This window comes from Panthera onca, chromosome E1 (genome assembly GCF_046562875.1).
Source record: "Panthera onca isolate mPanOnc1 chromosome E1, mPanOnc1 haplotype 2, whole genome shotgun sequence".
Classification (NCBI taxonomy): domain Eukaryota; kingdom Metazoa; phylum Chordata; class Mammalia; order Carnivora; family Felidae; genus Panthera; species Panthera onca.
In genome coordinates this window covers 17,345,808-17,367,582 of record NC_138352.1, presented here as the reverse complement: position 1 = coordinate 17,367,582, position 21,775 = coordinate 17,345,808, and the positions used below count along the sequence as shown (strand labels likewise).

Genomic DNA, 21,775 nt, shown 5'->3' with positions numbered 1-21,775 from the left:
AAGACACGCTAAGTGCAGGAAGCCAGACACCAGCGGTCAGACGTGGGGGGGCTCCGTTTACATGAACTATTCACAACAGCTACGTCCTGGACCCGGAAAGCAGACTGGCGGTTGCTGGGGGCTGGCGGAGGGAGAGGACGGAAGAATCAGTGGGTCCAGGATGTCCTTCTGGGGGAGACGGAACGTCTTGGAACCAGAGAGAGGTGACGGCTGCGTGACACCGTACGTTCACTGAATGCCATCGAATTGTTTGCTTTAAAACAGTTCATATTATGTAATGTCACTTTTTAAAAAAAATTTTTAACATTCATTTTTGAGAGAGAGAGAGACAGAGCATGAGTGGGGGAGGGGCAGAGAGAGAGGGAGACACAGAGTCTGAAACAGGCTCCAGGCTCCGAGCCGTCAGCCCAGAGCCCGACACGGGGCTCAAACCCACGAACCGTGAGATCGTGGCCTGAGCCGAAGTCGGATGCCCAACTGACTGTGAGCCCTGTGGGCACCCCTGGAACTTTAATTTTTTTATATATTTTACTTTTAAATAATCTCTATTCCCAACGTGGGGCTCAAACTTAAAACCCTGAGGTCAGGAGTCACGTGCTCTATTGACTGAGCCCCCCCGGGCGCCCCTACGCAACGTGACTTTTCACACAATATTTAAAAGTCTCGTCTCCACTTGGAACCCAACGACTCACCTTCATCTTTCCGACGCCACGCTGAAATGGGCAAAGCGGCAGGAGGCCGCGAGCTGGCGTCAGTGGGCCCGGCTCTGCCGCAGCAAATGCCCAGACTGGGGGCCCCGACGTACACCACAGAAGTCCACTTGTCACACTTCCGGATGCTAGAGGCCCACGATCAAGGTGCCAGGTTTGGAGCCTCCCGGCTGGCCATGCCACCGTGTGCCCACGTGGCGCCAGGCGGGAGGCGGGAGGCGGCCGTCTGGGGTCTCTCTCCTAGGGCACTAGGCCCATTACGGGGCCACGCCCTCGTGGCCCAATCACCTCCCCAAGGTCCCGCCTCCAAATGCCACCACGCTGGGGTCAGGCTTCCACAGGGGAAGCGGGTGGGGGCACGGACTCAGTCCCGGCAGAGCGTGAGGCAGACACGTGCACACGGAGCCCCCTCCTGGGACAGACGGACGGAGTGTGCAGTGAAAGGAATGAACGTGTATGTGCGAACACACCTACTAAAAGCTCACGGTCCACCCGGGCAGCGGGCGGGGAGGCTTCTCAGGAGAGCCCAGGAAAGTCTCCAAGCTCAAGGCCGCAGGGCCCTGGAGCCGGGAAGGGCGGGGCCCGAGCAGGAGGCAGCGATCTGGGCCTCGGGCGAGGCGGTGGCAAGAGGCGCGGCAGACCGGCCGCTGGGGCTGAAGCGCAGGGGCCCACGGGGTCGGATCCGGGGACGCCGAGGGGGACTCGGAGGGGACGGCCGAAACAGGCAGCAGGCGCGGCCGCGAGACCAGAGAGAGAATCCGAGCACGGGTCACCCCGACCACCGCGGTGGGGACAGGCAGAGCCCCGCGCCCCGGGCCCGCCGCCAGGGCCCGAACTCGCTGGGCTTGAGCGGTGTTCACGGGACGCAGCGTCAGGGGCACGCTTAGGCAAGACCAGGCGTGCGCACGGACACCCGCCGCGGGGAAACAACACTCGTACTCGCGCTTTCTGGTGCTTCCCGCTCTGGCGTCGTCTGTGTCGTTAAAAAGAGAAAAAGACGCCACAGCCCACCGGCACGGTTGCACGCAGCCTGTGCCTCCACGGTGACTGCCCCACTCTCCACAGACGCCCCTCAGGGGCCCCCGGAGGCTGGGGGAGCGGGTAGGGGCGGGCAGGCGGCAGAAGCAGGGTTCGAGAGCCCCCGGGAACTCCCGCTCCCCCCAGTGGTGGACGCACGCCCGGGACGGGGGTCCGTCACCCATCTGGCGCGAGGGGCCCACTCCACCTGTTCCCAGCAGACAGGGACGCACCTTGTGCAAATCGGAGACTAACGTCACGGCAGGAAAAAGGGCCAAAGGCTCCAAGCGGCGACTCCCAGAAAGACAAAGAATGTGCCAAGGACGCAGCTTGTTAACCTGAGCCCGTGCCCAACCCCCAGCCCAGCGCCCCGGAGCCGCCCGCCTGCAGGGGTGGGAGGACGAGGGAGGAGAGGAGACTCTGAGAAAAGACTTCTTAAATTATGAACGAGCGCCCCGGTAATCATCTTTGAGAGACACAAGAGGGCCTGATTCCTTTTTAATTACTTTGGGCGCTCGCCTGCCTCTCTGATGAAGTCCCCCAGCAGGGCCAGCGCCGCGGGGCACCCGGGGGTGTGCACACGAAGACATGCTCAGCCCCCCCCCCCCCCCCCCCCCCCCCCGCCGAGAGCAGAGGGACGCGGGGTAACGTGACAGTGCGGACTCACAGGGACGAGGATGCCAGTGTTTGGAGGGCGGGAAGGGGCACCTGTGGACACGCGTCAAGACTGAACTGCTCGCGCTCTGACCCGCCATTTCCACACGTGCATATTTCCTGAAGGAAACACCTGGAAAGTGTGCCGGAAGGGGAAAGGCCGACAAGCGGGTCGCGGCCGCCACGATCACTCACCTCCGCTCGCGGGGTACCGGGCGTGGACGCAGCAGGTGAGGGCCTGGCTCTGGTCACCGCCGGCGTCCCCCGTGCGGGATGCGTGTCGTCCCTGCTGGGGGGGGAAGGGACGATGCCTCAGGCCCTTCCCACGGCGCCACAGGCCTGCGCTTAGGACAGCGCGTGACCCCGCGACTGCCTCCCGCAGACACGTCTGGAAGCGTTCACGGAAGCAGTGAGTGCCTGTTGGGTTTCTACCGTGCGCCAGGCACCGTGCCAGGCGCCGGACGCAGAGCTGATTAAAACAGACAAAAGCCTTTGTCCTTGAGGCGCCGGCGACCCGGGAAGCGGGACCGCAGGACGAGCGGGCTGGACGGCAGCAGCGTCAGGCACGATGACGGCTCTGCACCCACCCTTGCCAACGCAGGGCAGGGCACCCGCTGGGCCCTCCTGCGGCCTGTGCGGCCCGGGGGGCCGGGCTCCCGGTTTGCGGGCCAGCCCCCCGGGGCCGGTGCACAGCCGCCCGGCAGAAATGTCTGCTGACCACGCGGACGGGCACCAGAAAGTAAAAAGACGAGGCCACGGAACGACACGCTTCCTCCTCCCCTAGGGTGCAAGTGTCCTGTATGTTTTTATGACACAAGTGACGTCCTTGAAACCCCGCAACAATTTAGAGGCACCACTGCTGAGACTCCCCCCCCCCCCGCCACCGCGAGGTCCCACCCTTGAGAAGGGGTTCTTGACCCGTGCTCGGGCTGCTTCCCCTCGACAGGCGTCCCCAGTCGCTCTGCCGCGACTCCTCCACTCGCTCTACACGCTCCTCAAAGGCACAAGTGCTCCGTCTTCCCTCTGATCGCCGTCCGATGCCCGCGTCAGCCCCCCGAGGACACGACCTTCACAGCTGAGCTTCCCTGCGCACAGCTGACGCTAAGTCTGGGCACGGAGATGAGGACCGTTTTCCCACCAAGGAGTGACCACAGATACGCCCGGCTCCCCCTCCCGCGTGCCCACCCTGCCACCCTCCTCCCCCGAGTCGGCCCCTTTTGTGCCCTTGGCATTCTAGAGCTCTGGTCCAGAAGACCCGTTTCCGTATCTCACGGGTCTGGGGGCCAGGACTCGGGAGGATGGTCTAGGCCTCGCAAGAGGACCCATCAAAGCTGAGGTCCTCGCCCGGCCACACCCCCGGCCGAGACTGGGGCCTCCGGGCCCCGAGGGTGCCGGAGTCCCTGCGAGTCCACGAGACGCGGGACACGCGCTTGCTGAAGGTAAGACAGCACGAGCAAATCAAGGAGGCACTGGTTGTGCCTTTGTGTCCACTCGCGTTCTTAAAGTTACTGCTTCATTAAGACTCCCAGCCTTCAGCAACGGTTTGTCACCTGGAAACACTGACATACCTGACTCGTGGGAGGAGGCAGGAGGCTTAGCAAGAGCCACCTGGGCCTCCCCTCTGCGCGGGTCGACGTGGGGTGAGGGGGGTGGACGCGGGTAAGGGGGGCGGGTGGACGTGGGGTAAGAGGGGGGTGGATGCCAGATAACTGCGGTAAGAGGGGCGGGTAGACCTGGGGTAAGGGGGGAGGGAGGCAGGTGGACGTGGGATAACTCGGGGCGGGGGGGGGCGGATGGATGTGGAGTAAGGGGGGCAGGTGGACACAGGATAACGGGGTGGGGGGAGGTGGGTGGACACGGGGTAACAGGAGGCAGCACGGCGGACACCACACCTGAGGCTGTACGTGGAGACAGGTGCAGCCCAGGAATCAGAGCTCCCCTCACGGCCCTAGGCGGGGCCTCAGAAACTTCACCCAGAAGTGGAAATGGGACACAGCGCTGAGAGCAGGGTGGCCGTGATGACACCCAGAATACGTGGCCCGACCGCTGGACGAAAACCTCGCAGCCAGGTACACGGATCTGGGTGAAACTTGGGCGAGTCAACCCCAAGGAAAGTTCACAGCCCCTGCGCTGTTACCTATGGCTGCATACACGTTACACGCGCTGCCCCGAAACAGAGCCACTCACGACAACGAAAACTCGTTATCTTCCAGCCCGTGCAGGCTAGGGATCCAACCGCAGCTTACTGGGGGGTCCCGGCCCGGGTCTCTCACGAGGGCACAGCCAAGACGGGCCCCAGAGCTGCATCATCTGAAGCCTCGCCTGGGGCCGGAGGGTCGGCATCCTGGACGGCTCCCTCACCGCCCGGGCTCTCCGGAGGCTGCCTGGGTGTCGTCGCAACGCGAGAACAACGAGGAAACTGCAATGCCTCGTAGGACCTAATATCGGAAGTCGTGCACGGTCACGCTCGCCGTATTCTGTTCGTTAGAACGAAGTCACTAAGCCCAACCCGCGCTCAAGGGAAGTGGAATTAAGTGCAAGGTGGTACGCCCAAACATCGGTAGGTAGACTATAAATCCGCCCCGTTCCAGAAAAACAGACCTCCACGTCTGGGGCCCAGGGGTCCCGCGGCTCTAAAAGCAACTCTTTGTGACCGGTCTAGTGCAAATTCCGCCATTAACAAGCACTCCTCATACTCGCAGAGCACAAGTGCAACTGTGCACGGCTTACTCTGAATACAAATACAAATCACCTCGATATAACTGTCAACCAGAACACCAGATAAGGGGGCAAAACCCTGCAACGTAAAAGAGAAGGAATCAGATCGTTAAAGAGAAAAGCTGACTCCTAAGGGATTAGAAATAATTCTGAAAACAGGAGATGAAAAACCACCACCAACAACCCTAATTAGTATCTTCAGGGAGAATCCAGGAGACATAGCATCTTGTATAAAATAAAACGATTCTACAATATTTAAGCACTCAGAACATGAAGGAACCCTTAGAGGTTAAAAATATATGGCCAAAAGTATTTTTAAAACATGCAAAAAGGCTGTTAAAAAGTCAAATCCAATAGCCCGGAAAACATTACCAAAAGAAAAGAGACAGCGGGGCGCCTGGCGGGCTCAGTCAGTGGAGCGTGTGACTCTTGATCTCGGGGCCGTGGGCTCGAGCCCCACGCTGGGTGTCGAGATCACTTAAAGTTAGATAAAAATTAACAAGAGAAAGTGACAGAAAGGTGAGAGGAGAAAATAAGAGGCAAACCAAAGAAGTCTGGGAGGCCCTGCAAACGCGGGGTAACCAGCAGGGCTCCGAGAAGACGGAGGGAGAAGATACCTTTTCAAGAAAGCTAGGGCATTTATCAGATTTGGACGACACGACTCTACTGAAAGTTCACCAGGTTTTCAAGCGTAATCGATGAAAACAAGAACACTCCATAAACGGTTCGCTGGGAGGTCTCAAAGCACCAAGGACAGGGGGCGTCTGGCGGGCTCAGCGGGTGAAGCATCTGGCTCTTGGTTTCGCCTCAGGTCATGATCTCACCGCTTGCGAGTTCAATCCCTGCGCCGGGCTCTGTGCGGACGACGCGGAGCCTGCTTGGGATCCTCTCTCCTCTCTCTCTCTGCCCCTCCCCCACCCGTGCTGTCTCTGTCTCTCTCAAAATAAATAATAAACTTAAAAAGAAAATCAAGGGTAAAGAGAACGCCCTTTGACATAAAGCAGAAGTTGGCAAACCATCTGTTTTTGTGAATGAAGTCGTCAGGCTTTTGTGAGAGGGAACGCTTCACCAATCTGCACGTCATCCTTGCACGGGGCCATGCTAACCTTCTCTGCGGCCTTCTGATTCTATTACACGTGCTGCCCAAGCATGCACTTTGTCAATAAAGTTTTACTGGAACACAGCCACGCCCGTCCGTGCCTTGTCCACGGCTGCTTTCGTGCTACCACAGCAGAATTAAGCAGTCACAACAGAAGCCATTCAGCCCACAAAGTCTAAAATATTTCTCATCTGGCCCTTGACAGAAAAAAATTGCCGGCCTTTGCTCCGGAGAGAAAGCTTCCAGAAAAAGACTGCAAAACAGACAACAATTCACTCACAATAGAACAAATCAAGCCGGCACCAGGAACGTTTTGCAGCCTCGCCGAAGGCCAGAAGACAATGGGAAGATACCATCAAGGCACAGAAGGGAAAATCGCGTTTGTCCTAAAACTCTACGCTCATCTGGGCTATCCACACCGCCCGGCCCGTCCACACCATCCACGCTATCGAATGCTAGGAGAACGTCAGGGCACCTTCGAGTGCTAATGGATGCCAAAGGCTCCCCTCCCGTGTACCTTCTTAGGGAGCCGATTGAGGACGTGCTCCGGACAAACGAGGGAGTAAATCACTCAACAGAAGACAGTCCCTGCACAAAGCAGCGTGACGTGCCTGGAAAGCACTCAGTGAAGACTGGAGCCAGAAGGCGGACACGTGGAGAGGGGAGAACCCGGGAGATGTGCCTCTAGCCTGGAGAATCTGGAAACGTCGAGGAGGGGATGGGGTGCTGGGGGGTGGGGGATGGGACAAAACAGGCAACACAACGGCCGTCGGTGGAGCTTCTCGAGACACAAGGGGCCTCGACCCTAAGCTCGTCTGCTGCCAGAGGGACTTGACCGCAGGATAAGTCCACTTCCCTGGGAGGGAGGACGCTTCACTGATGTTTGGTCCAAAGTCCACTTACTCTAGAGACAAGTTTCAGAGCCACCAAGACAGGTTTCATGACAGTTGTTTTAAATAACAATTTTCCTTGTTATCAAACTTCCATTTTCCAAGTGAGGAAATGGGAATCAGAGAGGTTAAGTCACACGGTCAAGGTCACAAGATCGGGATCAGACTCAAGATTCAGAGCCAGGATTCGAACCCAGAAACGTCAGGCTTCAAAGCGTGGCTCCAAATTTTCCCTCCTCCCCCTTCTTTCCCAGGGAGGAAGGGCCGGTTGCGGGCAGGTGTTCACCAAGTGGGCCAAGGCCCCCAGCTCCTGCTGGGTTCCCGAGTCCCCGCTTCCAGTGGACAGACTTGACTGGCCCAGCACAGACCGACTCCGCCCCAGATGGCCAAGCGGCTCTCGCCGGGGGCAGCAGAGGCTGCGGGGTGCCACCGAGTCAGGAGGGCAGTTCCTGGGGAGACAGAGGGCGTACGGGCAGGAAGGCCGTCCCGAGAGGGCCTGTCACGAGGGTAAAGGTGCATCAGGCAGGATTGGTCGACTTCATACGGCCGTGTTCACCAGCGTCTACGGCCGAGCAGAGCTTCACGACTTTTCAGCGGACGGGCTCTGGCTCCCCACCCCGAGCAAGGTCCCGCAGCTCAAGAGCAGAAAACAGAAACGCATTTCCTTCTTCCCGGGCTCGGGCGTGGGGTGATTACTTGGCAAACGGCCCCGTCACATTTGGTCATCTCGGACATTTCTCCTACCCACCAGCTCCTCTTCCCGAACGGATCCAGAGACATTCCTCAAAATGTTCTGCTCAAACAAGCGTGTGACAAGACAGCTTGTCAGGTTGTCTCTTTCTTGCCAAAACAAGGCCACGACGCTCAGGTCCAGTCCTTCCTTCGTTTAGAAACGATGTGATGGGGCACCTGGGTGGCGCAGTCGGTTAAGCGTCCGACTTCAGCCAGGTCACGATCTCGCGGTCCGTGAGTTCGAGCCCCGCGTCAGGCTCTGGGCTGATGGCTCGGAGCCTGGAGCCTGTTTCCGATTCTGTGTCTCCCTCTCTCTCTGCCCCTCCCCCGTTCATGCTCTGTCTCTCTCTGTCCCAAAAATAAATTAAAAACGTTGAAAAAAAAAAAAAAATTTAGAAACGATGTGATAATGGCGTGCTGGCTTAATTTTCCGAGAAATGAGATGCTCCTTGGCTGGCGACGCTCCCGCAGCCCCACGAGGACGCATCATTATCTCCTTCGAGTCGTTCCCGTGGGAGTCCCCTCATTCATTTAAGATATAGATGAGGGCTGTTCAAACAGGGAGCTTATGAGGTCAAATCCTGCCGTGTCACCGAAGCGTAGTCGTGGCACTGGGGCCGAAGACCAGCTCCAGCAACCAGGGGTTCCCGAAGGAAGAACGGCGTCGGTGAAACTAAAACAAAACTAAAATAAAAAACTAACACTAAAATACAAATGGACACAGACAACAGAAGTGGGTTGAACTGACCCATTTACTGTTGTAAACGTGGCATTACGTTTGCTAGTGATTTCCTTGTAACGTACGTCATCTATGTTTTTCTAACATTACCTAGCTTTGAAAACGTTCCTACGTGTAATCAACCTTTAAGAAGTAACGTGGCGATTTTCCCCTAGTTCTCCCGCATACCCTTTGATTGTTGATTAATTTCTTACATTATTCCATGACGCATCTGCGTTTATCTATAATCTACGCAGCATTTGCTTTGCTGTTCTCGTGAAAGGCCCTCCGTTTCTCAACACCTCAAGTGGAACAGTGACAGGGACGTGACCTCCTAACCACATGAGGCCAGAAGAACAATGTGTCTGCCTCGGTCCGAGGTGCCAGGAAGGGGCCAAAAAAGCCTTAGAAACCCACGCCTCATACGTTCTCAGAGAGACAACGCACCTAGGAACCAATGAACCATTCTGTAGCTTAACCGACTGGGTTCAGTCATCCTCTGGAATGCCTCCGGGGGGCCAGGTGGGCCTAGGGGCTGAAGTCACCTGTGCCCAGAGGTACACTCCTTAGTTGCCGGAGTGGGGCTTTCAAATCCATATGTCTCTCCTTTACAGCCCCTCTTGCTGGCAAAGGCGCGAGGCTATCCTTCCTGTAAGTAGAGGAGTCTCCGTAGAGGATGGCGAGGGCGAAACGTAAGGCCGCGCAATCTTGCGGAGCCTTATCTTCTTCCCTAGTGGTTCTTTTCCCAGGGGGCCTGCCGAGGGCAATTCCCCAACAGACAATACCCCCGGTAGTTTTAAGGCCAAATTACCTAAAAGCGAGAGGACAAGAAGCTTCCCTGCCGGCAGGCCGCCCTGCAGTCACCAACCCGTCCACAGCCCGGGCCCTGCCACTCAGGCCGGGACAGCTCGGCTTCCAGCACACTGGGGCAGTTTTGCCGGGCGCGTCCCACACACTCACTGCCAAGTGCCCCTCCACGGGGAGCGCGAGCGGCCAGCAGTGCCTGGCAGGCTGGTTTTCCAGGGACACTGGCATTAAGGGAGATCAGCTCCGTCCGTGACGGGCCCCTGGCCAAAATGACTACCTATCCGCTCCGACACCGGCAAGTCCCGGCACACCCGATCACACGTGCATGGAAGCACCACGCACGCCTGCACTCCCCCCTGCATCCCCGCACGCACACCTGCACTCGCGCCTGCACCCCTGCACGCACACTCACGCACACCTGCACCCCTGCACGCGCACTCACGTCCCTGCACACGAATCACACACACGCACGTGTTACACAAAGGGCGTTACGTAAAGCACGGGGTCTCAACTAATCATCAGATGTTGTACCTCCAAGATGCCACGAACCTTCCAGAACAAAAGAACACCGGACAAGAGCTTCTTTTCCTTCCTTTCCTCACAGAGACCCTAACAGCTCCATGGGAAGGGGGGTCGCTACGGATGGGCTCTAATTAAATCCCGTGGGTCAGGGTACAGGAGGGGCACCTCCACGCCCTTCCCCCAGGTCCCTGACTGCACGCTGACTTCCGGCCGTCCCCACGCGGAGGTGCTGGCCGGCTGCAGGCAGCACGGCCGCGGGCCCCACGGCCCCTTCCCTTCCAGCCTCAGACCGCGGGACCAGCAGGAGGGTGACCATGCCCCGCAAGGCGCGCCGGGAGCCAGACAGGTACAGATGGGACTCCGTGAGACTACTGCAGCAGGGAGAGCGGTCGCTCCGTCCCCGACGTCCAGGAGACTCTCCAGCTGGACGCTGCAGGGAGAGCCGACGCCCCAGAGAAAGGAGAGGCCGCTGCAGACAGACCGGAGAGCGAGAAGTGTGGGAGCAAGGAAGGCGGGGCGTGTCGGGGCCGCTGGGCTGGACAGGTACGAGGGCTCGGTGTCAGGTGAGGAATTCGGGCTTCGTGGCCCGGCAGTGGGAGGTTTTCGCACAAACGAGGGACAGTTTTCATCCTGGGGGAAGCTCAGACTGGTAGCAAAGTACGGACGCTGAGGCGGCAGTCAGGAGCAATGGTGTCCTGCTCTAAGGCAGGGACAGCGGGAGCAGGGACAGGAGGTGGTGCAGGGACTCAAGGAACAGGGCTCCGATGCTCCGGGGCTCAGTGCGGACCGGCTCTCCTCGAGGGGAGGCGAGGGGCTGGGAGGGTCCTGGGGTTGGACCGCTGAGGCCCGGCTGATGGCGCACCTCCAGGAGAGGGGCAGGCACACAGGTGTGCACCGGGCACACGCACTCCTCAGCCAGCAGGCATCGGGCCCCACTCTGCTCCTCCCCTTACACCCCGTCCACGACTTAGACAACAGCAGTAGTGAAATGGGGCCCACGTGATTTGTGAGCAGCACCCCGCATCTGATAAGAAATTTCCATACCCAGACGGCTCTGTGAGTTGGTCAGTGGAGGCTCAGAGAGGGCGAGCAACGTGGCTACTGTCACACAGCCAGGAAGTGAGAGCGTGGCCCTCGCCCCCTGAGCTGTGCGTGGTGGGCTGGAACGCAGCCGGGAGACCAGCCTGTTCGGCGCCTCGTCACCCTCCGTCCCGACAGCCCGTGCCGAAGCCACTGTCATATTTCTTTCCTCCAGAAAGCGGCACAGCCAGAGAGATTATTTTGACATATTTCCTGAAGACGCTGTTTCTAGAGCACTTACCTGATAAAAATGATATATTTATTCGGGACCGCCAAGAGCTTGCTGAAATGAGGAATTTATCTGCATAGCTTTTGTTATTAAAGTGATTCTTCTTGTTTATTTCCTCCTAAGCTACTGATTCCATCTATAATACATGAGTTTCAGGTAATAGAAATTTTTCATGCAAGTAAATATTTTAATAACAACCTCACGGCCTCGACTCAGAGCGTTCCTGGCAACAGCCTGCACACGAGAAAGCTGTGCCCTGGGGCCCAGGGGCCTGGGTTCTGGTCTCCTCTCTGCATCTGTGACCTGGGACAGAACCCAGCTGTCTCTGGGCCTCAGTTTCCTTATGGGCAAAGCACGGTAGCTACCACGAGCCCCCGACTCACAGGGGCCACCGTCAAGATCAGACGTGAGGACGGCTCCGAAGGGAGGCTGCAGGCTTGGCGACACGCGGGCCTCGCAAGCTTGGGGTATCGGCTGTGGCTTGACCGAAACAACGCGCTCCTCTCCGAAGGCAGTGGGGTCTAGCAAGGCTGAGCAGTGGGGAAGCAAAGGCAGTGAGGCTGACCCTCCGAGGCTGTCAGGGACAAGGCCGGGCGGCCAGGGCCGCCGTCCCCGACGCGGGCCTGCCAGCTCGGTATACGGGGCTGGCCTTACGGGTCAGGGCCTGGAAGGGCACACAGCACTCGCACTCACACCCTACTGCCCACAACTGGCCACAGGGGCACCCGGCTCTGCCGGTCATGGCAAGGCCGGGAAACATAGCTTCTAGCCTGGGGGGCCACAGCCCAGCTAGCGCTTGGGAGGGGGGAACAGACGCCGGGGGACACTCAGCATCACGGGGCGGATGACCGCTCGGGACAGTGGCCACAGAGACACAAGGGTCCCCGAGGTCTCCGGGAGAAGCAGGCAACCGATCAGGTGCGTTCAGGCCCGCGCCCATGCTGCCGCTCACACCTGCACGCCTGCAAACAGACTGGCTCGGCCAGGCAAGTACGAGGGCGATGGGGCCCGACCCTGACTTTCGGGGCAGAGCTGACGGTGACGTGATCCGGGGCACAGTGGCGAGGCCGGGGAGGCAGGGCAGGTCCCGTACCAGCTTCGCCTCCCGGCCCTGGACGGCGGCAACGGGAGGGCGGTCTGAGGCCCACGAGGTGGGCGCGGTCCCAGCAGGCCGGGCCTGGGAGATCACGCCGCCAGGACCCGGCTCCCGTCGAGCCCGGGGCGGCCGTTGGCGGCTCCTTCCCCAAACCGGGCTGCTCCCCTCCTTGACCCCCACCCAAGGGTGCCAGCCCCTTCCCCGCCTGAAGGCCACGCCCTCCCGCAACAGCGTTCTGTCTGAACCGTGCCCGTGTCCCGGACAGGCTGACCCTCCGCGGCGACCACGTCCCGAGCCGTGACCCCACCACGTGTCTCCCAAACCCACGGCGGCGTCTGGGCCCCGACCCGGGAGAGCCCGCAGGAGCACCCCCAGGGCGGCGGGAAAGCGGAGTGTGAAGTGACAGCAGGGGAGCAGGTTCACGAGGCTGAGCATCACAGCGGCCGAGGCCACGTCCCCGCAGACGGGCGACCACGGAAGGGCCCCCGCCTCCCTCCTCACCCTCCACGCGCCGCCCACCACACGTTAGCACTCACGCGTGGTCCCGTCAACTCGTTCACTATTATTTGTCCAAACCACTTTTCCCCTCGTTACTTCCTGCCCAGAGCGCCAGATTATACGAATTCGGGGCGCGGATGTCACGGAACCCAGCGGTGCCCGGAAGGGAGAGAGCCGGCCTACTCACTAGGACGCGTCCGTTCAGCCCTAGGAGGAGCCAACGGCCCACATCGATGTGTTCCAGCTGCCTCGCGACACTGGGCTGCTGGGGTCACACCACAGTGCCCCCCCCCCCCCCCAGTTCTGACTGCAGGAAACCAGCACTCGTCAAGGTGTCAGGACAACCCACTGACCAAACTGCTCACCGGGACCCACACATCTGCAGCCTGGGAGGCCTGGGTCCCCCGGGAAGGAAAGTCACCCTGGTCGGGCACTTCCGGGCGACAGGCTGTGCTCGGTGTCGTCCTCACCTGGATGGTGCCCTGCCCTACCCATCTGTGTTTCCCGGCACACCCAGAGCCATCCTTCCAAACCCTCCTCTCCCGCCACAGGGCCTTTGCACAAGCTCTTGTCTGCCTGGAAGCCCCTTCCTACCCCTGTTCATCTTGCTGCCCCTCCTTCAGCCGAAGCCCCAGTTCACTCTGAGAAAAACCCCAAGTCCTACAAGGCTTCCGGGTGGAACCACCCCACAACATGCACGTCCTACCGGGGACACCCTGACATCCACGATTAGGACAGACCCACAGGTATAAACGGCACAAAGTGGGGGGGAGCGGGACGCGGTCCCTCCCCGCGCGGCTCTGCCCCAGCACCCCCGCCCCCAACGTCCCCCGGCCCACCTCCGGGCTCGGTGCTGGCGCTTCCCGCTGGCTTCACCGGAGTCGGCCAAACTCCTCCTGCTGCTGCTGCTGCTGCTGCTGCTGCTGCCGCGGCGCCAACGTCACCGGCTCCGAGAGGCCCTGACGGTGCGGCGGCCGGCCTCCGTCACCGGCTGTCCCAGCCCGCGACCACAGAGGTCACCGGCCCCGGCACCGCACACAGCCCCGCACGTGCACACGGACCTCCTGCCGCCCCGACCGGCACGTCCAGGTCCGGGGTGACCGGCCGGACGCCTGGCCGGCCCGGAGGACTCCCGCTGCTGCTCTGCGCCAGCGCCAGGCTCCTCTCCCCCCCACACACGGGAGGGACCCACGGAGAGACGACACGACCGCCGTTTCCGCGTCTCCTGCCATAACCTGACAGGCCTCTCGCTCGGATTGGCCGGCTCGGGTCACGTGTCCCTGCCCACCCAGAAGTCCGGGGCAGGGAATTCTCGGATTGGCCGGCTAGGGTCACGTGTCCCCGTCCGCCCAATCACTAAGGTCCTGGTGAGAAACACTCAGATTGGCCGGCTTGGGTCACATGCTCAGCCCGACTGAGCGCGTGCTGCCGCAGAGCCGTGTGGAGCAGTCGAAGGTTAGATGCTTGTTCGGGATCCGAGGGCGGCCGGGGGGCGCCGTGGCGGGGGTGGGGGGGACGCCGGCCTCTGGAGCGGCGAGGGAGGAGCTGCAAGTCCGTCTTGCGGCGGACAGGACGCGTGGTGCCGGGTGTGTGGGGGCCCCGGCGGGGGCGCAGGGGACTGGGCTGGGGTCCACCGTGGGGAAAGGACGGAGGGGGTGGGGCGGAGGCCGCAGTCCGTGGGGAAGGGGGTACAGGCAGGGGAAGGGGCGAGGGCGCTGGGCAAGGGGACAGGGCTGTGGTCCCTGAGGGAGGTGAAGGAGTGGACATGGGGAGGGAAAGGGGCCAGAGCGGTGGGCGCGAGGACCTGGCAGGGAATGGGGTAGAGCCAGCGTGTGCCTGAGACTCACCTCTGTGCCACCTGGGGAGGGGCGGAAGGGTGCACGCACTCCTCCCCCTGCCCACCCTCCCCCACTCCTCCCTCCTGCCCACCCCTCCCCACCCTCCCCCACTCCTCCCCCTGCCCACCCCTCCCCACCCTCCCCCACTCCTCCCCTTGTCCACCCCTCCCCCACTCCTCCCCTTGCCTACCCCTCCCCACCCTCCCCCACTCCTCCCCCTGCCCACCCCTCCCCACCCTCCCCCACTCCTCCCCTTGTCCACCCCTCCCCCACTCCTCCCCCTGCCCACCCCTCCCCACCCTCCCCCACTCCTCCCCCTGCCCACTGCCCTCCTCCCCCTGCCCACCTGTCTCCCAGAGGAGGAGCACCCACTCCCCCTGCTCACTTGATATGTACAAGCCTCCTGCCCCCAGCACGTCCACCCTTAGCCCGGGGGAGACAGGATCCGTCACTCCCATGCAGGGTTCACGCAGGGCAGCCGTGACCCCGGCAACACAGCCGCAATTAGCCAACGTGGAGCTGTGTTCAGGAGAAAATGAAGCATGAAATATGCAAAAATAATGAGCCCTTCACTGAAATTCCGGGAGCTGCTACGGGGTATGACCAGTGTGAGCGGCAGAGTCGCAATTCCTGGGGAGGAAACCCATTAATAAGGACAATGGCGAAATCGTTATGGAAGGACCCCGGAACTCACTCAATAATTGATTCGGTCGATAAACATAGTATTAATCCTCCCACAGTGTGTGACTTAAATGAGGCTTTTATTGACATATTGGGTCTAGTTTCAGATTTTGCAGCTGAAGCAAGCGGGGACGTTGGCAGTGGTGGGGAGGCCAGTGCCAGAGCCAGGTGGGATAACAAGTCACAGAGGAGAGAGCCTGCCTGGTGGCCCAGAGAAGACAGCTGCCATCAGGGCCCTCACTGTAACAAATCCCAGTGTCGGACTTCTGCTCAGATCAAGTCCCAGTGTCAGACCTCTGCTCACATGTTTGGGGCCAGCTGTGTGCCAAGCTTCCAGATAGTTCTGAGAGGTCACAGCGCTGAGTCCTGCTCTTCCCAAACTGCCCGCGGGCAGGTGATGGCAGCTGTCAGAGCCCACCCAGTCTCTTCCCTCCCGGTTCCCTGGGACCTGCTCACAGGAAGCAGAGCGACATTGAAAGCACGGCTGCTGCCGTCAGACTCACGTCCAATGTGGGCTCAGTCACCTGCCAGCCTTTGACCCTCAGTGGACAGAGGTCCTTTTTCTAGTCTGTGAACAATAAAAACACCTACTTTGCAGGGGGTTTCAAAAAATAAATAGCATAACGTGTTGGGTGTTAAGTATTCAGCCCTGGGTCTAGCTCAGAACGGGGGCTCTCTCAATGGGACCGACAATTCTCTATTTCTTTTCCTTTTTTTTAACGTTCATTTATTTTTGAGAGAAAGAGACAGAGCGTGAGCAAGGGAGGGACAGAGAGAGGGAGACACAGACGCCGAAGCAGGCTCCAGGCTCCGAGCTGTCAGCCCAGAGCCCGACGCGGGGCTCGAACCCACAGACCGCGAGATCATGACCTGAGCCGAAGTGGGACGCTTAATGGATGGAGCCACCCAGGCGCCCCCAACAATTCTCTCTTTCTTTCATCAAGCCTGGACGCCCCCCCACCCTCCAGTCTCAGAGACGTGCCTCCTATGCAGGCAGCCAGTTCCTCTACGTAGAAGTCGGTTTCTAGTGCATTCCTAAGCATCCAGGCTGGGCTTTGCTCCTGATACTGAGGTGGGAGGCATGGATCCCAGGAATTGTTAAGCTCCTGAGACACCACCCCCATGGCATTCAGGTTACACTCAAAGATCCTTCTTAGGAGATGCTGCCTTTGCGTTGACTACCGTTGAAGACTTTTTTTTACGACCTCTATGAACTGGGTTGAATTGGGTTTCCGAGTTCCGCAGTGAGGGATGACGGCGTCAGGCTCACAGAGTGGCACCCCTGTGTCCTGCTGAGGTCTTCTGGCCTAAGGCGCCAGGGCCTTCTCAGGGACGCCTAGATCCCTGTTGTGGCGGCAGCCAGATCAAAGGTGGGTGTCCTTTAGGAAACCCAGACCTCCTTTTTTTTTTTTTTTTTATTTTTTTTTTAACGTTTATTTATTTTTGAGACAGAGAGAGACAGAGCATGAACGGGGGAGGGTCAGAGAGAGAGGGAGACCCAGAATCTGAAACAGGCTCCAGGCTCTGAGCCGTCAGCACAGAGCCCGATGCGGGGCTTGAACTCACAGACCACGAGATCATGACCTGAGCCGAAGTCGGACGCTTAACCGACTGAGCCACCCAGGTGCCCCGACCTCCTCCTTTTTTAAAGAGCCCAAGGAACAGGACGTTGCGGCTCAGTATCTTGGTCGAAGGAAACGGATTATCGACCGTGACAGCTGAAATATAATGAGGCTCTAATTGGCACCTTTCCTACCCGTTCCGTGCCCTGATCACGTGCAGAGTAGGAGGTATCATTAGGAAGAGAACTGCAGTTTCCTGCTTTTCAACTTGGTACTTTCCCCACCATAACCCGGCAACCGTTACATCAACCAGCATAATAACAGCCACAGAACAGCAGCAGCTGACGTCCATTAGGACTCCCTCTCCGCCCTGACCCCTGCTAAGCTTTCTGACGCTCTCCCTTCTGCGCGCGTGCGTGAAATAAAAGTCACATAAATAAAAATATTTTGAGGAAGGTAATAATCGTCCTCGCTTTACGCATGAGGAGACAGGACGAGAGCCACCGGCTAACCTGCCTAAGGCCACGCTGCCCAGGGGCGCTGGGGCTGGGAGTCATCCCGGGCTCTCCTGTCTGCTTCCTCAGGTGCCCGACCGCTGTTTGGGAGACCGTGGTCCGACGACCCTCACCGTCAGGCATTTCGGTTCTTTCAGTTTTTTTTTACTCTCACAAATGCTGCCGCACTGGACACCCCCACCAGGCGTTTGCTTTCGCACCTGCCTTACACTGTTCAGATACACAAACTGCTTGAGATCAGCGGCTTTTTGCCCATTTTGTTTACTTCTGTATGTCCAGCGCCTAGAACAGACTAGCTCAAGTAGGCGCAATAAATATTTGTCGACCAGATGGAAGGAAGCAAGGAAGGGAGGTGGAAAGAAGGAAGGGAGACGGGAGGGGAGAAGGATGGAAGGAAGGAAGGATGGCTGGATGGATGAAGGGATGCACAAGTGGATGGGTAGGGGTGGGAGTCCTGCTCTCGCACAGACACCCGGAAGTCTCTGGCTCCCGCCCCTGTTGAGGACAGTGGTTCTCGACGTTGGCACACGTGAGACCTTCCTGGAGGCCTTGTGAAGAATACCGATGCCCGAATTCCACCAGCACGTACTCAGGTTCTGTCGGCCTGCAGGGTGGCCTGGGCATTGAAACGTTGAAAAGCTCTCCGGGTAACTCGAACATGGACAAGCACGAGTTCACTAGTTCAGGCACTGTGAGGACCACCCTCATCAGAACCGCAGAAGGCACTTGTTACGGACGCGGAGTATCGTGTCCCGCCCACCAAGACTTCCCAATCGACACGAGCCCATTTGTGCTGATTTACGCCCAAGGGAAGTGTTCTTCCTTCCGCACTTACACCAAATTTAAAGGCAGGTGGCTTTCCTTACAGTGAGCATCAAGGGTTATTTTTGGTTCCCTAATGAGGAGAACGAGGGTTTCCTGGTAGACTCCGCACCTGGCCCCAGGTCTTAGCCTGTTATTCCAAATCAAATTTCAAGTTCAGCAAAGGCCCTTGGGGCAAAAATCCAAAGACTGGGAGGGATGCCTGCCTTCACTAGGTTTTTGACCTCATTGTTCCTTTCTTTCCAATGTATTAGTGCATTTAAGGGGAAAACATGGGGCGCCTGGGTGGCTCGGTCGGTTGAGCGTCCGACTTCGGCTCAGGTCATGATCTCACAGTCTGTGAGTTCGAGCCCCGCGTCGGGCTCTGTGTTGACGGCTCAGAGCCTGGAGCCTGTTTCAGATTCTGGGTCTCCCTCTCTCTCTGCTCCTCCCCTGTTCATGCTCTGTCTCTCTCTGTCTCAAAAATAAATAAACGTTAAAAAAAAAAAAGGGGGGGAAACATGACGTCCAGCACCGTTTCAGAGGGAAGGGTGGTCACAGGACGTGGTATGCCATACTGGACGGGCAGAAGTCTGAGCTGTGCAATTCCTACCTATCGGAATTCGTTGAGATTTCCGCTGTAACCTAATACGTGTCGGTTTGTGTAAATGTTTGTTTCGTGTGTGCTTGAAAATAACGTGTACTGTCTGACTAAAATGTCACATGCATATATGCAGAAATATATGTGACCAGCTAGTGACTGTGAATAATCTCCCTGATGTGTGGGTTTCAGAGAGAGTCCCGTGCTGATTGTAGATCAATGTTTTCCTATACTTCTTCACCCATCAGATTTTGCATCCGTGGTTTGAAGCCACGGTCTCGGGTCACAAGGTTGCCGATTGCTGATCCTTGTCAGTGGATTGGACCTCCCGCCGACATCCGTCATCCCTCTTTATCCCTTTAATACTTCCTGTCGTGAAACCCGTGTTAGCTAATGTCAGCAGAGCACCATGAGCTGCGCGGGTGTTGGGGTCTTGCTCAGCACGGCTCGCGCTCTCTCTCTGACTTCCACATCCCCGTGTGATTCCTGGTCTGGACGTGCCCCTTGGAAATAGCACAGAGGTAAATGTTTAGACCTGACCTGAGGTTTGTCCCAGTAGGTGCATGTAAGTTACGGTCACTGTGCCCCAGCTCTTGCCGTTGTATTTTGTGTTTCCTATTTACTCTGCTTTTTTCTTCCTCCACACCCCACGTCCTACCTATCACTGAATGGACCGAGTATTTTTATCGCACACTTCTTCTGTAATGTCGAATATTTCCTGTTCCGTTGCCTTCTCCGTTGTTTTGGAGAAAACCCCTAAATACTCCACATCCGTACTTAAAGCTACATCACCGTCAACATCTAGAAGGAATCAGTCTCTATGTCTTTCCCTCAAACAAAACAAAACTCTGAATTCCTTTGCTTTCTTCCTCCCCTCTCCAGCCCTTCATGTCTCTCCCACATTTGTGTCCTCTGGGATCCTGATTCCAGATCGCCGTTGTTTTTAGCCATCAGACACGATTTATCTTTAGGCTGTACTAGCGTTTTGCATCTCCCCTCTTCTTTGATTGATCTCTCATTTCCGTATTAATTTAGTCAGATGGATTGTGAGAAGGGGGGGGTAGACAGAATGGGTGGAGGGGAGGTGGGAGGTCCAGCCTTCCGGTTCTGGATTGAAGAGGACATGGGGATGGGAGGTTCCACGTGGGGATCATAGTCCCTGGTATTGTCATCCCGTCACGTGGTGGCAGGCGGCCGTATGGAGCCGTGGGGCCGTGTCCCATCACCGTGCTGTGCACCTGACATATCCTGGAACGTTTGTGTCGACTACACTGAGTTCTTCTTTAAAAAATTACTGAAAAAGACCAAAAGAAGATGAATTGAACACACATAATCCAAACCACAAGGGAGAGAGAGAGATTCACCCAGTATGACTTCTTCTGATCTGAATTCGGGGGAGGGATAGCTAGCTGTTCAGTCGCTGCGCAGTCACTGATTCACCAGTCGTGAGTCAGTTAAAAGATTACTGATTTCAATTCTGTCAAAGCGTCGGCCGCTCTTCAAACGACATGATCATTTTTAAGGCTTATTCTTGGAAGGAAGAGGTGAAGCCATAACACACAGATGGGTAATGAGAAGGCAGTGCTCTTAAGTCGTTGCCCGTCCAAACGTGCCTTTCCCTTTCCCTCCGGGGCACTCGAGGCCGCGGAGGAAATCGTGCTTTAAGCTGTTTTTCCTCAGAGCCTGGAACGTGCCGCTGCCTGCGCGCCTGCATCAGCGTCGGTCCGACTTGCTGTTCCGGGGACCGTCTGCTTCTCGGTGTCTCTTTTGATCCGTTGCTCTTTCTGAAAGGTTTTTGGCATATTTCTCTTTGCCCGTGGTGTTACGAAATGCCTCCCTGATCGTCTGGGGCTTTGTGCGTTTTTTACCCCACACCTCGGCCCCGGGCACCTCCCAATAACGGCGATTCCCATGAGGCGGGCCCCCGACGTCAAGCTTTCCCGCGTGGCCGGCCTGGATGCCTCCCACAACCCCACGCTGGAGACCATCATTGTCCTCCTCGTACAGGGGAGGAAACTGAGCCAGTCGCCCACGGAGTAGCCTTTCCTCAGCCCTGGGAGTTACTTTACTGTCACTTCTCTGAGAATTCCCTGCATTTCGTTCTGTGCCGCGTCCGTTTATCAGGTGCCGGGACCCGGAGCTCCCTCCGCGGGCACAGGGTCTGGGAGGTCCCCTCGGCGGCATCACCGAGCCCCCCACCCCCGCTGGCCCTGGACCCACCTGCAGAGGCCCTGCTGCTCAAGTTCACGCGGCCACGCCGTCGCTCCCAGCTGGAGACCGGGATGGGGCAGCGGCCCCCCCGCACACCCGACGGTCGCCGTGCCGGCCGCCCCGCCAGCCTGTTGTGGCGGAGGCACCCTAGACGTGGCACCCACACTTGGTGCTTCCTTTGGTTCCGCTCCCCTTGCCTTCTGTCTTCTGAAGACTTCTTACCATAGTATCTGGTCCGAGAGCCTGCTTGGAGTTTCCCACGGCTGTCGTGAACTGTGATGCCTTTTCGGTCACATGTGGAGACTTGGAGCAGAAAAGCAGGTGCTGAGTTCTCCAGACCCAGCCCCCTACTGCAGCCACGGGAGACTCGCCGAGGGACACGTGTGGCAACAAGGCGGCGGGCGTGGACGACGCAGAGCCCCCTGGGAGAACAGGCGTCGCGCCTGTCTGCGGCCCAGAGAGCCCGAGAAGCTGTTTACGAACTGGAAGGCCGTTCAGGAATCAGGAGCCTCTAACGCGATCCCATCGACGCCTCGGCTGCAGAGGGGAAGACGGCCGCTCTGACCCCCTCTCGCTAGCCCCCTGCTCTGTCCTGCTGATGAATCCCTCTGCGTCTGGAATATAAATTTCTGAGGGAAAAGACCCGACTGTGATTGCTGAGGCAGTAACCCCTCGGCGACCGCCACTGGCTGCGGACCGACCACCCCGAGGCCGGAGCTCCCCCAGACCGCCGGGCCGGGGCCTGCGGTCAGGCGGCCCCACACGCAGCCCCCTGACCCGGACTGTGGTTGTGGCC

At 58.6% G+C, this 21,775-nt stretch overlaps 1 long non-coding RNA gene across 1 annotated transcript in view; it reads right to left on the bottom strand.

Moving 5' to 3' along the window:
- Positions 1-13,983, bottom strand: part of LOC144614246 (uncharacterized) — a 43,557-nt gene extending 29,574 nt beyond the window's left edge. The window contains exon 1 of the long non-coding RNA XR_013551866.2: positions 13,610-13,983. This is a non-coding gene — a long non-coding RNA (uncharacterized LOC144614246). The remainder of the gene's footprint in view (positions 1-13,609) is intronic.
- Positions 13,984-21,775: the final 7,792 nt, after the last annotated feature.